Genomic DNA, 16,504 nt, shown 5'->3' on the forward strand with positions numbered 1-16,504 from the left:
TACTACTTCTTTCTCCCACCAGCACATTGGTCACCTGATCGCAGCCTTCCTGACTACATGGGTTATGCATGAATAACTGGCTCATGATTATGTGTTTTACACAAACTGTGGTGCATTGCTTCTTGTAGGTATATGCACAAGCAGTGCATGAGAACAGCCTGCTTTATCATACTATTTTCATGTTGTCCAAATGAGACCACAAGAAAAATGCTGCTTTTCCCAGGAAATATTCCTTTTAATGCACATGTAATGTGTGTATGGAAAAATACAAATGTTAATGCATAGTATTATGTAAATATTACAATAATGGAGCATCATTCAGGTAATCAGAGCAAAATTTAGCCCCAAACTGGGGGTCTCTTCCCAAATGAAATCATGAAAAAGTCTATATCTTAATTATTGTACTACCAGGAGCTGTCTTGTTTGTCTGTCAGTGTTTTAGTCTAGTCCTGTTATTTTGTTTAGTTTTATGTGAGTTGTTTTGTGCACTGTCACAAATATAAAGTTCTTGTGGTCCTTAGGAAGGATAGCTGCTGCAATGCAGTAGAAAATGGGGATCCTAATGAAGTAAACTAAACTAAACCTAACTAAACTAAACTAAACTAAACTAAACTGTGATTTGCTTTGCTGCTTCAGAGCTGTGATGTGATTGGCTGAAAGTGTTAATCACCATGCTGTCTGGTCTATATTCCAGCTCACCTGCACTTTTACACTTGAACCAAAATACACCTGTGCAGTAGGGTTGGGTAATATGGACAAAAATTATCAGGCTGTATGGTGATAAACGATATATCTCTCAGTATTTTTTATGAAATAGGTTAAATGTTCATTTGCGAGTCAAAGCCACATTTGAGAAGTCACAAGCACTTTTATAAACACAGACTGATCAAAATTAAATGCAAAGATGGGGATACTTTTTCCCTGTTTGAAAATTCACAGCTGCACAACATGTCAATGAAAAATTATTTAAAATAAATAGCAGGGCTGAAACTTTTTTGCACACAGCACTGGAGCGACAGAGGTTTAAAGGTTTGCAGCACAAAACACAAAACTATGACATGAGTATAGAAGTATCAAGTAGGCCTAAATCCATTGTAGTTTGGAACTATGAAAAATATTTGTGGGAGTTATAAAGTTGACTTTTCAAATGAATCTAGAGCTGGAAATTGATTGAAATATTCTTTCTTTGGTTATTAATCTTATTTATGCACATAGCACCAACAGACAGGCTGAGGGAGGGAAGGAGCGAGAGACATTGTAGCTGCATCTTTTTAAACATATCTGTCACCTGCATCCAGGCGCTGTCTAAGTGTCACACCTGAGCCTACAACTACCAAGGAAAACGGCGATGCGCTATGATCCACCTCACACACAAACCAGCAAACAAATGCTCACCAGAAACAATCAAGCAGCTCTGTCTTCTACACATGCAGTGCAGCGCTGGATTGCATGTGTGCTACTGCACTAATTTCATTGATCCCACAGACTGATTTAGCATAGCACATGAAACATATAGACTGATGTCACACTGTAGACTAATTAACAGACAGATTAAACAGAGTAGCAGCACTGTGTCTCTCTGAGTGTTGCTGGAGAACTTGTGAGTGAGTGAGTGAGTGAGTGAGTGAGTGAGTGAGTGAGTGGAGTGGAGCTGTGTGGACAGTGTGAAAGAAGAGAGATGCACGCCTGGAAGCTCAATGACCACTCAAGATGAAACTATGACAATTCGTTATTTCATCATGACATCAGTAAACAGATTCTCATCTCAAAAAACGATGAACTAGATATCCTACTGCATCTGTTGTTGACATTCCGAGATGCCGTGTGGATTTACACTTGTTGCATTGTGTCTTTTTAAAATACACCTCAGTTTTCTCAAGAAATGTACAGTTTCTGCTTGTTAGATGGATACAGTCTATTTCAAATACACTAACAACGTCAGTAAAATGACCCCTATTTATGTTTATTTCCTTGTGCAACAAAAGCATGTGGTTAGTTTAGAAAAAACACATCTAACATTCATTCAGGAAGCAAAGTCCAGTGTTTGTTGACGGATGGTCATATGACAACATTCACGTGATGTGGACTAATCACAGTAAGAATAATCTGACCTTGATTCTCTGTGTGCCAGTACCGTAAAGTTGGACATATTGAGATATGACACTAAAATAGAAATGTAATCCATGAGCTGTCTGATGAATCCAAAGATTTAAATAGGTTTCATCTGCTGTCTATCCATCTATCTAATCAGCATATTTGGAGATATAAAAACATCTGTCTGACTGCAGCTTTCAATATTTGCCATATCGCTGTCGTTAAAAGGCAAATACCCTGTTGACACTTTACTCACAGAAGAAGCTCCATGAATATTTAATGGGCTGTAATATAAAGACTCTGAGTGCTTGTGTATCAGTGGAAAAGGGTTGTTTACAGCCTGTGGAAAACAAAAAAACAACAGGGAACATTAAAGCTAACCTCTGAGCCGTCAGGAGACGCTCCAGCTCTTCAGTTAGTTCATTACAAGAAGACAAAGTGAGCGACAACAGAGCAAATAAACAGCGAACAACAGTGATGCTCTCACAGACAAAACAACTGACAACACAAGAAGGTTAAAAGGTGCTTTAAGGAAACAGCAGCTGCAGGTAAAACACAGGTGAGCGTGATCCGACTAGGAAACTATTTTCTAAAGGAGACAAACAACAGGTTTTAATTTCTGGAAGTGAGGGAGTATTTTCTCTGTGTACCTCAGTTTCTCCTCCCTTAAATAAACTGAAACTGAGCAGGTGTTTGTCAAAAGAGCAGGGAAGATTTGGAAATGAATAACTCCTTTAGCCGGAGGTGCTCTGGATGTCTAAAATGGATGCTTTACGCTTGAGAGGGTATTATTTTTTCTCAAATAACAGAAGTGTTTTGAGAACATTTTGAAACTTGGTTCATGGACAAATGTGTTCAGGTCAACTGCAGAAATGAGTTCATAAATATGAAGTGATGAAAGGGATTTGAGTCTGCTGTGTTTTGAAAATTTGGTTTGAAAGGTAAGGTTAATAGAATAGTGACTTTGTTGAAAAATGGATATTCAACACTTTCACCCATTGGGGTCCATGTCATTGGTCCGACAGCCCATTGGCTCGACATTCCATTAGTCCGACTGTCCGCGGTGCTGAACAGCTCACGGCGGGTGTATGGTGGGCTCCGGGACCGGCTCTGGGTCAGCTTGGAAAGGCTTGAGGCGGAGCAGGCTCACGGCTTATGTGTTTCTCACTTTGTTTTTCATTTTAACCCACACCATGATCTTTTCCTGACCCTATCCAAGTGGTTTTTGTGCCTAAACCTAACCAGACCTTAACCACAGGGCATCATGATGATTTCGGAACGGACTTCGGAACAATGGGTTTAATATGGTCGGAACAATGGGATGTCGAGCCAATGGGCTGTCGGACCAATGACATGGACCCCAATGGGTGAAAGTGTTCCCCACCCATTGTTGGGCTATGATAAAAGACTGTTCTGAAAAGACGTTTGTAATACTGTATTTTCTGTGTTTACGGTTATTTATATTTCATATTTGTCTTGCAATTCCTAATTAACTAGGTAATGATGTTATGTAAACAGTATTTTTTTTTCATAAAAGTGTTGATAATGTTTTGTATGCAGAGTATCTATATGACTGATTGTAAATTGTATTTGAGGAGGGCGATTCAGCCTCAGACACCTTGATGAAGGTGAGATAACTGAAATGCTTTGGTGAATAAAGTCTGCTTCAGTACAAATTTCGGGCACAAACTTAGTAAGAGTAACTGCAATGCCTTCCTCTGTCAATTTGGGAGAAAATATCAAACTAACTGTAAAAATTGCAGGGTTTTGTTATTTGTTACGTTGGGGAAACTTTAGAAACTTAGTGAAACACTGGGTGCGGTTACATGATGGCTTCTGATTCGGAATTAACTGTTCTTAGTGCCTTTTTCGGGCTTGTTTTGCTTAAATTCTTGAAGCAGCAGTACGACAACAGCCTTGTTTTGCTAATGCCTCGTCTGTTGAGGAGAAGAAGGAAGGCAGAAGGTCAAAGAAGGGAGATAAAAGACCGTGCTGTGGCGAATGAAAACCGTAAGTGCAACAAGTCCGACTGCTCTATCTTAGCCCATTGCTAAACGCGCTATATATGTCATTGCGCCAGAAGGGCAAGGAAACGAGCATGCGCAGAAAGACTGGAATGACCTTAAAGAGGAATGAGTGTATACAAGTGCGAGAAATTCTTTCATTCAGAATTAGAAACAGAATATTCCAGCCCCTTACATCGGATTGAATTTTCAATTGCATTGACCATTTTCATTCCGAATTAGGTGTTTACAAGATCACTTTTAATAGGAGTGAACTTTCATTCTGAATGAAAAGGGAATTAAACTGTCCATGGAAACGCACTCACTGTCTACAACAGATTCTTGACTATTTATCCCTTCTTGTAAAATCGGCAAATGTAATACATTATTCTTTTCTTTGTATAAAAATGCAGCTCTGACTGTCAGCGGGATACATCAGTGCCACTGCCATATTGGAGAGGCAAGAGTTGTCTGTACAAGTGCAAGCAAACAGGGGAGCTGCATTTTATATTGGTTTTTAAAAAAAGCCCTATATGTTTCTAAACCGATTAAAATGAGTAACTTTAATGTTGATGGGCTAATGATCTATGTGAAGTAGATTAAAAAAAAAAAAAGGCCTCCAGTTAATTATAATCTGAATATTTAGGCTATAATCACTGCTAGATGCTTAATAGAGGAGAGGAGTGTGTGTAAGGTTTACATGAATTGAATTACTTACCTGGAGGACAACAATTATTTTGTCAGGAGGAATTGTAAAAACAAAAGCATCATTTCCGCCTATTTTCCATGGTTAAATACTATATATTCTAATTTAATGTGGAGGTAAACATCTGGGTAGACCACCTAGCGCTCCTACAGTAGGTTACATAAGATTACATATCTAATACTGTAATAGAAAATATGTTAAGCATGATTGCATGTATAACACAGTAATATAACACGTTTGGTATTTAGAATAGCCTAATTCCCCATTCAGCCTGGTATGTTTCATTTTCCAAAATTACTTAGCTTGTGTTTTAAATCTAATTCAGGTCCTCAAACTTCGCTCTACTTTCGCTATCGATGCAAATTCAGCTAAGCTGTAACATAGACAGGTATAGTCAACAGAATCACAAAGCCTAAAAAACACACACCCGTAAGTTACGTTTTTGTTATATTTAACTGAGCTAATATTTAACATATAGTGGCTCGCAAAAAAAAAAAAAAAAAAAAAAAGTAAGGACTGGAAGCACTTTTTCCACTAACTTCCCAATGTTAGATAAAATGGTTTAGGAGAAAACAATTTAAAACTAATAGGCTGTTCATGGCTAACATTATATTTATGTACAGTATGCACTGTGTCCTAACCTAATCTGTTAACATTCCCTAAATCTACAAATTTAGCAAGGGATAATCCACTACCATGCTTAAATGCACATGTTAATTTAGTTAAAATGTGCTGATAATATAAAATTTAAGTCTTTAGACATCTTACCCTTCTAATGTGCATCACAACCAGTCTTTTCTGCTGTAACTCCACTGTGCTGCTAGTATGTGCTACTTATTTGCGGGAATTATCGAGAAGCTCTTGAGTCCACCATTGCTGTGAAAAAAATGATCCACTGGAGTGAACAGAGATGACGCAACTCTCTATTCAAGGGCTCTGGCTATCGCTAGCCTACTTAGCAAGTTCTGTTGGCTTATTTTAGACACAGGGCTCTCGAGTCTCACACTCTGAGAGTGTTATTTTAACCTTTTCACACTTTCACCCGCCACACCTGGTATTTCTCACGCATAAAAAAAATATTATGATAACACCCACCATGTTACACGCTAGTGGAACATGTTGCAAGACGCTGTGGGTACCGTAAAGCTCAACAAGAGCTTGCCATGCTCCAGCCAATGAAAATAAGAAACAGCTACCCATCAGCCAATCAAAAAATAACATACAGCTACTTATTAGCCAATCAGAAAATAGCATTGCTGTATCCGGGTGAGATACAGGTGAACTGACTGCAGCAAGAAGATGGTGCACGGGGGTGCCTTATCACATGTGTACAGTAAGTCATCTCATCATTTGATTTTGTAGCCTACTGAATGAAAGTACTTGTTGCACAAAAGGAAAACAATGAGAGCTTATCTCAGGGAATATCAGCTTTTACCTAACAGTTTTACAAGACTGCATGTCAGATTTAGCCAACAGAATCCCTGTTAACAGAGTGCTGGAGGTTTAGTGGATAGAGCAGGAGCCTTATAAAGATTTTGCCGCAGTGGCCTGAGTTCGACTCTAGCCTGTGGCATCTTGCTGCATGCTACTCCCTCTGTCTCTCTCTCCCCCTTTCATGCTTAACTGTCCTATCAGTTAAAGAGGAAACAGATAGCATCTTTTCCTAAATATATCATTATGAAAATAATGTGGGTTGCACAGGGTAGTGGCCACAGTAAAATCAGACTATCAGCGTTGGCTTTGCAATAAGCTTCTGCCACCAGTGCCAAAATTTCACAGAAAAAAATCTACTTTACAGCAGGAAACGCGTCATGTATTGCGAAATTAGTCAGTCAGCCCATCAGGGACTGGAGTGGGTCCTTATGAGGAGTTGGACATGCCCTCGGACAGTGATACCCCCCTCCCTTCCGTCTGTTCTCTTCTCACGGAGGCAGCTATCGACGGACATCGCCCAGCTAAGTTACGCCCAGCTAAGTCAACACTGAACTTTGTGGTGCCGCATCGTTTCCATACGGTAACTTTACCGTTTATTCCAGAATCAGGTCTAAACATGTGCATATTGGTATAATTCCACTGTGTCTACTGCTGTTTGTACTGATACTGTACATTTTGGTATAATTTACTGTGAGTTATTTGTACTAGTACTGTGCTTCTATTTGTTTTTTCTTCAGATAAATCTGATAATTGTTGCTCGGTCTCTTTACTCATTTATTTAGTATAGTCCACACAACTTCTCATTCTACATATACACAGAGGTATGCCGGTGGCTTTGCAGCCTACATTTTATTTAATTTAGAGAGTGTAATAGAGTCATATTATTGATTATCTCTGATCCCCACGGTCAATTTGGTCATTGCGACAGTGCGATGCAACACAACTGACGCTAGGTGGCGCCAAGCAAAAAAAAAAACAAATCCTATCTGTTGCCTCTTTAAAGGCTAAAATGTCCCCCAAAATTAAAAAAGAATCCTAATTTCAGCAGCTATTTTAAACACATGTAGATGATGACTTATTTGAAATTTGAATACTTTATAAACTATCATACCCAAGGCCTGCCACATCAGTGCCCCCCGTTGCCACCCAGCAAAAATCTCACTCTGAAATGAGATCAAAACTTGAGAGCCCTGTTTTAAACAATGGAGGAAGATGATGCGAGTGGTGCATTTTTGGGTGCACTATCCCTTTAAGCGTTTGATAATTTATGTAAAAAAAAAAAAAAATAAATAAAAATAACTCCCGACAGGGGCGGCACGGTGGTGTGGTGGTTAGCACTCTCGCCTCACAGCAAGAGGGTTGCTGGGGTTCGATCCCGGGCGTGGGAGCCCTTCTGTGTGGAGTTTGCATGTTCTCCCCGTGTCAGCGTGGGTTCTCTCCGGGCACTCCGGCTTCCTCCCACAGTCCAAAGACATGCAGATTGGGGACTAGGTTAATTGGTGACTCTAAATTGTCCGTAGGTGTGAATGTGAGCGTGAATGGTTGTTTGTCTCTATGTGTCAGCCCTGCGATAGTCTGGTGACCTGTCCAGGGTGTACCCTGCCTCTCGCCCGATGTAGCTGGGATAGGCTCCAGCCCCCCCGCGACCCTCAAGAGGATGAAGCGGTTAGAAGATGAATGAATGAATGAACTCCCAACAGGTGAATGGAACCCATTCCATTCACCTGTCGGGAGTTATTTTTCAACTGTCACGGGCTCACTACACATTATCCCGCTTAGAACATGGCTTATTATATAAATAAAATATAGAGATAAATATTTTTGCCGTCGCCATCAAAGACAACAAGTTAAAGTGCCACTGAAGTTAAAGTTTTTGGCTCAGAATATGAGGAAAGGATAACGGCCTTTTTACTGTCTTTACCAACAGTGTCTCTCCGTTAGTTTGGAGCTACAGTATTTACACTGAATCATTCAACATAACGTTTGCCAACCTTTGTTATCTCTGCGATTACAGATAAGTTAATGAAGCTAAGTTCCAGAAGTTAACGTTAGCTTAACTAGAGCCCTTTGGACAACAGCTAACAATGATGCACGAACACCAAAGTACAAAAACTAGAACAAAATAGGCTAATGAACTCCCAGCAAACAAGGAAACATGATGAACAACACAGCTAGGAGCTAAAGTTAGGCTAACTTTAGCTAACGTTAGCTAGAGATGTTAAAGACAACTTTATATTTCTTTCCAGCAAAGTGACAATATGTTGCCTCAAACACGATGTTGACTTACCTTAGAACAGATGTAGACATCATTGTTAATCTTATTCACGTTGAGTTGATGTTGTGGTCTAATGTTACCGCACAACTTTATCCAAAGGAGACACTATTCTCATCAGGGAATCCGTGTGTCCACCACGGGAGAGGATCCTAATTGACTTTACATTAGCATTGTTTTCGTGGTGGCAGCACGTAATTTCAACCCATTACGTGCTGCCACCACGGAATGCTGTGTTAAGAGGTCGTGGTCATTTCACGTATTTCTGTGAGATCAGGTTGCTTTTCTTGGTTGAGATGTGGTTTAAAGTGTAAAAAATACACCTCGTTGCCCACCCTCTCAGGATACCTTGTGTCGGAGTTGCAAGTACCCCATGCACACGTTTGACCATTTTTAAACTTCAAATCTCCAAAAAAGCTCATAAAACTGAACAAAACTGACTTTCTGTAATGCATTTCAATGAACGGCCAGGCAGAGAATGTCCGAGTGTATGGGAATTGCTATACGCACTGTGACTGGCTCATTGTGTTTTAGGGCGGGACTTAGCCATAGGTCAATTATCATCCGTCAAACGCATCCCTCGTCAGGTCACGGTTCTCCGGACCTTAAACCACGCTCTCTTTACCAGCCTGCTGGCTGTGGTGGGTGACAGCGCTGCCGGTGACCTGATGAGCAGTAAGTCTGAGGATGAGATGAAGCGAAAAGACAAAGAAAAATGGAGCAGAGGGTGGCAGGAAGAATAGATGGAAATATATGGGCATCCTGTCTTTCTTGGAGTTTCATCTACAAGAATGAAAAACAACTTCAAACATGGAACTGGAGGATGTCAGTCAGGATGAGAATGAGACAGAAGTAGGGATTTGTTGATTGATCATTTATAAATTCACACATCCATGCACTCCAAACTGTTTTTGTCTCGCCATGGAACTAGGTGCACTGCAAAAACTCAAAATCTTACCAAGAATATTTGTCTTATTTCTAGTCAAAATGTCTCATTTCTAGTCAAACAAATCTCATTACACTTAAAATAAGACTCATCACCTAAAAAGTTACTTGTTTTTAGGCAATTTTCACTTGTTTCAAGTAAATTTTCACTTGAAATAAGTAGAAAAATCTGTCAGTGGAGCAAGTTTTTTTTGCTTGTAATAAGAAAAAAAACCTTAATATTCTTGGTAAGATTTTGAGTTTTTGCAGTGTGACCCTGGATCTGTTTCCTGTCTGTTAGGATTGCACTTGTGTTTTTCCTTTTCTCCTGTTCCCCCCCCCCTCCCCCCTTTCTGTCAGCAGGAGCAGGCAAGGCGTGGCTTCTTCTACTCACCCGCAGGCAGTCAGCAATCATCCACTCACCTGCACACATTCTGCAATCACCCTGGTGTACATAAATCGGCTCTTCCCTTCAGTCGTCGCCAGTTCGTTGTAAACCCCTCGTGGTAATGTTCTCGGCCTCGGTCTTGTACCAGCTCTGTATGAGTTTTGTTCTTGTTGTACGTTCTTGGCTCCTGACTCCGTTCTCCTCTGTTGCAGCCGCCTTCACTCCGCTGTTGACCTGCCTCGCCTGCCACTGCCTTCACCTGCTGCACTCCAGCCTCAACCAGCAAACCCCTCAACTGTCTGTCCCGCTCCAACTCTGACATCCAATCCTGGAATACTCACCCTGCTACTGCCAAGCTCCAGCTTCTCCCCTGTGGACCTCCCCTGCCTCTGTCAAGCTCCGTCCGTCCGTCCGTCCCTCCCTCTGGACCTGCCTATCACCGGTACCCGCCATTGTCAAGCCAGCCAAGCTTGTGGTCCTGTGGCAGCGTCCCTGCCTTTCACACCAGAGACCTGGGTTCGAAATCCACACAGGACAGTAGTTTCAAGATTTCTTTGTGAATAAATTTGTTGAACTGAGCTCTGCGGTTTTTGCATTTTTGAGTCCTCCTTTCGTTCTTGAGTTTAACACTGTCGATCCTGTGAACCTGGACTTGGACCTGACCGATTTAATTGAGGTAATTGACACCAGACGTAGTAGCTAAATATACTTTATATTATTTACCTAATATACTTCACATAAATTGAAAGGTAGCTGTATACATTTTACACACCATAGTTTAATTGTGTTTCATCTGCACACAAAATCTGAGCAGTATCTGATTGGGGACCAGATATAATCATTTTTTGCCCATGAGTTCTTCGCCAGCCATGGTGCGAGGGCTTCTGGGTAATGGTTGATGTAATATGGTTAACTGATCACACTTTTAACAAACAGGAGATACACCCTCAAGCTGAAAGAGAGGAGGAGATGCCAGGACCCTTAACCTCAACCCCAGTGGGGACCGAAGGTCCGGCAGTCCCCACCCACACACACCTCCTTCTTCCTCAGCTTCTTTGTCCTCTGCTTCTGCTTCCACTTCCATATATCTTCACAAGAGACCCCAACTTCCCAAGATAAGGATGTCACTATCCCACAACCAGTTATCAGAGTGCCAGGAGTGCGTCCCTGGTTTTTTAGAGAAACCTACTAATGAAGATGAACACTTTCTTTTAAGCTTGTTGCCAGCATTTCAGAGACTGGACAGTAAATCGAAATCCAAATTTCGCATGGGCTTTCTGAAGCAGAATCTTGTGAGGAATGTTAAATATAATTTGAATGTTTTAAATTGTTAATTTTTTTTGAGTTTCAAAGTTTATGTTTGAGAAGATTGTAGCTGATAAGTGAATAATTATTGTAAATCAAAGTATTTCAGATGCATTTACATTATATTTGAGAAAACTGTAGCTCTTAAGTGAATAATTATTGTAAATAAAAGTATTACAAAGATGCATTTACATCGTATGTTTGTTCTATTTTCAGTTGAGTACGGTCTTTGTTGGGTAATTCAGAAAAGCAGGAATGACAGTTTAAAGGAGCTATATGTAAGAAATCTAAAGCAAATAGTTGTAAAATCATCCTAATATGTCACAGAGACTAAGGAATAATGTTCATATAACATACTGATCTCACAGACAACAATAGTACAGCCAGAATATTCACATTTACATTTTTACAGTCCGCAAATCATGTTTATGTTTTGAATTTGTGTTTTGGCCTGTTGCGCCACCCACCGCCATCTACTAGTCACACAGTCAGTAGAGTCTCAGCATCAGTTACAGTTACGACTGAGCTACAGCAGCATGGCAAGCAGCATTAGCAGTGTCCCGGTACATAGCACTAGCAGCCGGCTCCTCCTCAGCTGTATCCCGGCAGCAGCATTAGCAGTGTCCCGGTACATAGCATTAGCAGCCGGCTCCTAATCAGCTGTATCCTCAGCAGCCTTAGCAGCAGAGAAGCCGGACATACTTGAACGGAAAACCGAAGATCAAGGATGCAGCGACGCAGCCCTGCCACGGCAGCCACCCATGGGCAAACAAATCAGTCTCCAGCGTGCCGCTGTCCAGTAACCTCGAATCTGTAGTGGAGGAGGGGCGGACATGACTCACAGCAGTATTTTGAATTTGAGTGCAGTAACCATTTTGGCCACATTCTTACATACAGCGCCTTTAAATTCTCTGTCATTGTTATTAGTCATGGAAAACGGTAATAATTTGATTGCACAGTATGATTATTTATTAACTTACTTATTATTATTTATTACCATTCATTATTATTTATTATATTTATTTATTAACTTTTTCTGTTGCTTTGCTGTTAGATGAAGGGAACAGTATGGTGATTAGTTGCATATTTAGAGAAAACTGTTTGAATGATAAGCGCTTCCAGTCCTCCTTTCGGTGAATCAGGTGTCAGTGAGTGTCACCTGAAGATGGCTGGGCAAAGCAGGAGACCAGTTGAAAGGCTGATTAAATGATGCTGTCTTGCCACTGGACAGCACCACCTGGACAGGAGAAATATGCAGTGAAGGTCTCCCTCACAGCCTGGGCTTCTCTCAAGCATTGTTGCTGCCAACCCGATCCAGATGCTGGACGGCACACTGTTTCACAGTGAAGAGCGGGGCATGGCGGTGGTCTGCCTTGGTGTCCCAGTGCAGAAAATTGTGGAGGATGTAGGTTGCTTTCACAGCCTTCTCTGCCAACCTCTGGAGACACCCCCAGAACTCTATGGTAGAGCTGCCACTGTATAATAGAACAGAATAGAAAGTTTATTTTGCCATCCAGTATAGGTACATGGTCCTGCTTGTCCTTACAGTGGTTTATCAGTTCTAATCAGTTCCTTTTTCAGTTGCTATGTTCACAACTAAACAGTTTACTTCAACAATCTGACAGTTTACTAAGATACTAGTCAGTAATACTAATAATATTAATAGTAATATTACTTAGTTGTTATTAATACTAATATTACTTAGTTTACTAAGCTTAGTCTGACAATCTAGTACTCAACATTGAGCAATTTGGTCATCTCTATAGTTTATCATTTTTACATTCTAACAACAGTCTGTTAATCTGGCATCTCACAGTAACATATGGTTGATGCAGTGTGACACCTACCTGCGCAGCAAGAATGCCGAATGTGCGCTCCACCATTCTCCTGGCCCTCGACAGGCAGTAGTTGAATACCCTCCTCTCTCTGGTGTTGATGTTCTGACCCGGGTATAGTCTCATCAGCTCCCTGCGCAGTGGAAACGCCTCATCTGCTACAAACACATGAGGGACTGGGCTCTGATCTTCAGCACCAGGGAGAGGAACATCTGCCGGGAGCTGAAGGGTCTAGGAGTACAAGGCCTTGCCAAACGCAGATGCAGCTAGGGTCCCTCCATCACTGCTCCTGCCATATGCCCCAACGTCAATCACTCGGAAGCAATAGCGTGCATCCACTACAGCCAACAGCACAACAGAAAAGTGCCCCTTGTAGTTGTAAAAAAGTGACCCTGTGTTGGCTGGGGCTTGGATTTGCACATGCTTCCCATCGATTGCGCCGAGGCAATTTGGAAAGTCCCAGAGATGATGGAAGTCTTCTGCAATCTGTCTCCATTTTCCCACAGTTGGTACTGGCATGTAGTCGGTGACCAGTCAATCCCAGATGGCAGCGATGGATGATGTATGATGCCAACCACTGTTGAGAAGCCAATCCCGTAGATGAAGACCAGGCTTCTGAAAGAGTTTCCAGTGGCAAGATATCTACAAGAAGTCAGAAAACAATGCCTATTTATACTTACTGAATGTGTACGTTGCATAGCTTAGTGACAACAACAATTAACAAGTATGCACAACAATTAAAGAACATTTACATTATGCATACTAAGCATGAATTAATCAGCTACATGGAGTGAACACAACTGAAAGAAAATCAGTTCACGTGAAATGTCACCAGGGGGTGATCTAGCTATACCCCTACAACGTAATGTAATGTATGTAAGTAATGTCAATAATAATAATTGCAACCATGCAATAATTCATCTACAATATACACTGCATTGTTTATACTGTTATATGACACTGGCACTAACTTTATCTGCAGGATGCATACTACATATTCACAGTGATTGTAGGCCTACATATCGACATATCCAGATTTATATCTTGCATTGTATTTTACTTGTACAGACAGGACTGGTGAACATGCATGTCATTTTTGAGCAACAGATGCTACAAAAATCCAGGTGATCAGTCAAAATCATCATTTAAAAGTTAGATAGTTTTTTTTGCTAAAGAGGAAAGTCTGTCAGTTTATCTGTTACAATCATACTTCTGTTTTTATACTCTTGAATGGGCTGTAACGAACAGAATTTCCCTCTGGGGATCAATAAAGTATTTCTGATTCTGATACATCTATTGAACCCACCTGAGACAAATACTGGTCTGTTGCTTGGCGATACTCGGCCCAACCATCTGTAGAAGATGCTCGAACTGACACTTGTTTAACCGAAAGTAGGACTGGAAGTGCTCATCGTCCAGACAAAGCTCACTAAATAGATGATGGTATTCACCATACTGTTCCCGTTTTTTTGAGGATCTCATGCACCAAACCTCCGCTTTTTGGGAGGTTGATTGTCATCTTGGTCGAACAGCAAAGCAATGGCAAGCACTTTACGTTTTGTATCCGCCTCCGAACGTTAACTGATTCTGATGCTCCTCAGTCTAAGGCCGTTGCTATGGCATCCCTAGCAACGGAGCAACAGAGAAGCGGTGATACCTCAATAAATAAACACCGCAGAATTTTGTTGTTTGACCAATCAGAATCAAGTATTTAAGAGTGCCATGTTCTAAATGCAAATAGAACACTCTGTTTCTTTAACCAACAAAGCTCTTACTTAAGTGCAGAGCGTCAGACCAAATTAACCAACGCACTGTCAGTGTTACTTGAAAAATTTAACACTGACCAATGGGAACAGACTGGCCGACCTGTATGCTCTCACTCAGTGGATGGATGATCTGACAGGATTGCTTAAGGTGGAATGGGTGGCTGTGTGGTTGATTACTATGCCAACCGTACAAAGGAGGACAAAACTTGAACTGTTTCCACCAGTTTGTTTTGCTATCAGAGCTAACGTTAGCTAATGCGCTAAAAGGTTAGCGTTACATTGAAATCCAATATTCCTCTTTATACCTCCCCACTTTCTGGTTGGGTGGACATACTAACGTTGTTCAGCCCAACAACAGTAAATACTTTTTCACTAACCTGATATGAAGTGTGCACTGCCCATGCGACCATTTTTGATGATGGCCTCTGTCCATCCTTTTGTCTTATCACAAAAACATAGCTGTCTTTGTTTTTGTTGACAGGCAGTGGTGGCTGGTATGTGATAAAATTTAAGTTTTGAGGGATAACTCCTTCTATTCTGGCTTCCAATAATACAACAAGACATCATTATGATGTTGGCCCTAAAAGGGTCTATAGACCTTTTTACTGTTAACAAACAGTTTGACCTTTTTTTGGTGGGTGGGGCTTAGCTGGAATTTACCCTTTGTAAATTCTCCTAACTGTGCGTTCACACCGGACGCGAGTGAAACGAATTGCACGCGCGTGACGCGAGTAATGCGCCGCCCGTAACGCCCGAGTTTCGACGCCTGACCATTTTGTTCATTCGCGTCATCGCGTCATTCGCGCGAGTAGCGGGAATGACGGAGCTAAGCTAACCGGAGCTAAGCTAGTGCTAACGTTCATAGTACAACCATTCTGCAAACTAATTAAACACACATATTTACAGAACTTACCAAGTCGACCAGTCTCCTCGGCAACTTTCACCCATGCCTGCTCCTTTTTGTTGCGGTCTCTGTAGAATAGACACGTAGTATCATATAGCTCCGGGTAGCCGCACACCGCAATGATAAGTTTCTCCTTCATCTCGGCATCAACAACGGGACGTCGGGGTGTCAAGACGTCACTGACGACCATGGCAAGATAACCACCATCGCTGCTTTGTTGTTTACCTCCTCTGGAAGTCCCAGAAGCGTCGGAGGGCCAAACGCCGTCGTTTTTGGGTTCACCCTATCCTGCAGAAGCGCATCCAGCTCGGCGAGTTTCACCACCTCCTCCAGGAACTCCGTCTGGATGATAGCCGCTTTCAGCGGTACTTCAGGCTGACTGGGGCCCAGTTTGAGGACCTGTTGGCGAGGGTTGGCGCCAGGATCTCCGGGCAGGACACCAATTACAGCCGCTCCATTTCAGCTGCGGAGCGCCTGTCCATCTGTCTCCGGTGAGTAGCAGTTTATTGTTGTTGACACACGCCAGTGACGTCGGGAGAATCTCAATGCTGATTGGCTTTCGCGGTACAACACTGCTGCTTTCTTTAGTGACTATTAACTGCTCCAACTGGGTTATTATTTGGAGCTAAAGAAACAAACAGGGCTACACTTCTGAATGGCCAGGTGACATCTATGTATGGTTGTGTTGTGTTTTGGAAACCCTCCTGCAATATATTTATACTAGTAGCAACTTTTACTTTCATCACACAATGAATTTTACTTGTAGCCAAATTTAGTATTTTTTGTACATTTAGGGCCGGATCTACTAAGATCCCAATTTGCGTGTACTAATTTGCCTGCACAATCTAGAATTTTGCATGTGGGGCTGAACCG

The 16,504-nt window shown here is 41.6% G+C and overlaps 1 long non-coding RNA gene across 1 annotated transcript; it reads right to left on the bottom strand.

Moving 5' to 3' along the window:
- Positions 1-12,243: 12,243 nt before the first annotated feature.
- LOC125901267 (uncharacterized) lies at positions 12,244-15,717 on the bottom strand. The gene is made up of 3 exons (XR_007450966.1): positions 15,641-15,717; positions 12,974-13,603; positions 12,244-12,601 (listed from the first exon to the last, which is right to left on the bottom strand). It is a non-coding gene; the product is annotated as an uncharacterized LOC125901267 (long non-coding RNA).
- Between the last annotated feature and the right edge of the window lie 787 nt (positions 15,718-16,504).

Source organism: Epinephelus fuscoguttatus, linkage group LG2 (assembly GCF_011397635.1).
Source record: "Epinephelus fuscoguttatus linkage group LG2, E.fuscoguttatus.final_Chr_v1".
NCBI classification, from domain to species: Eukaryota; Metazoa; Chordata; class Actinopteri; order Perciformes; family Serranidae; genus Epinephelus; species Epinephelus fuscoguttatus.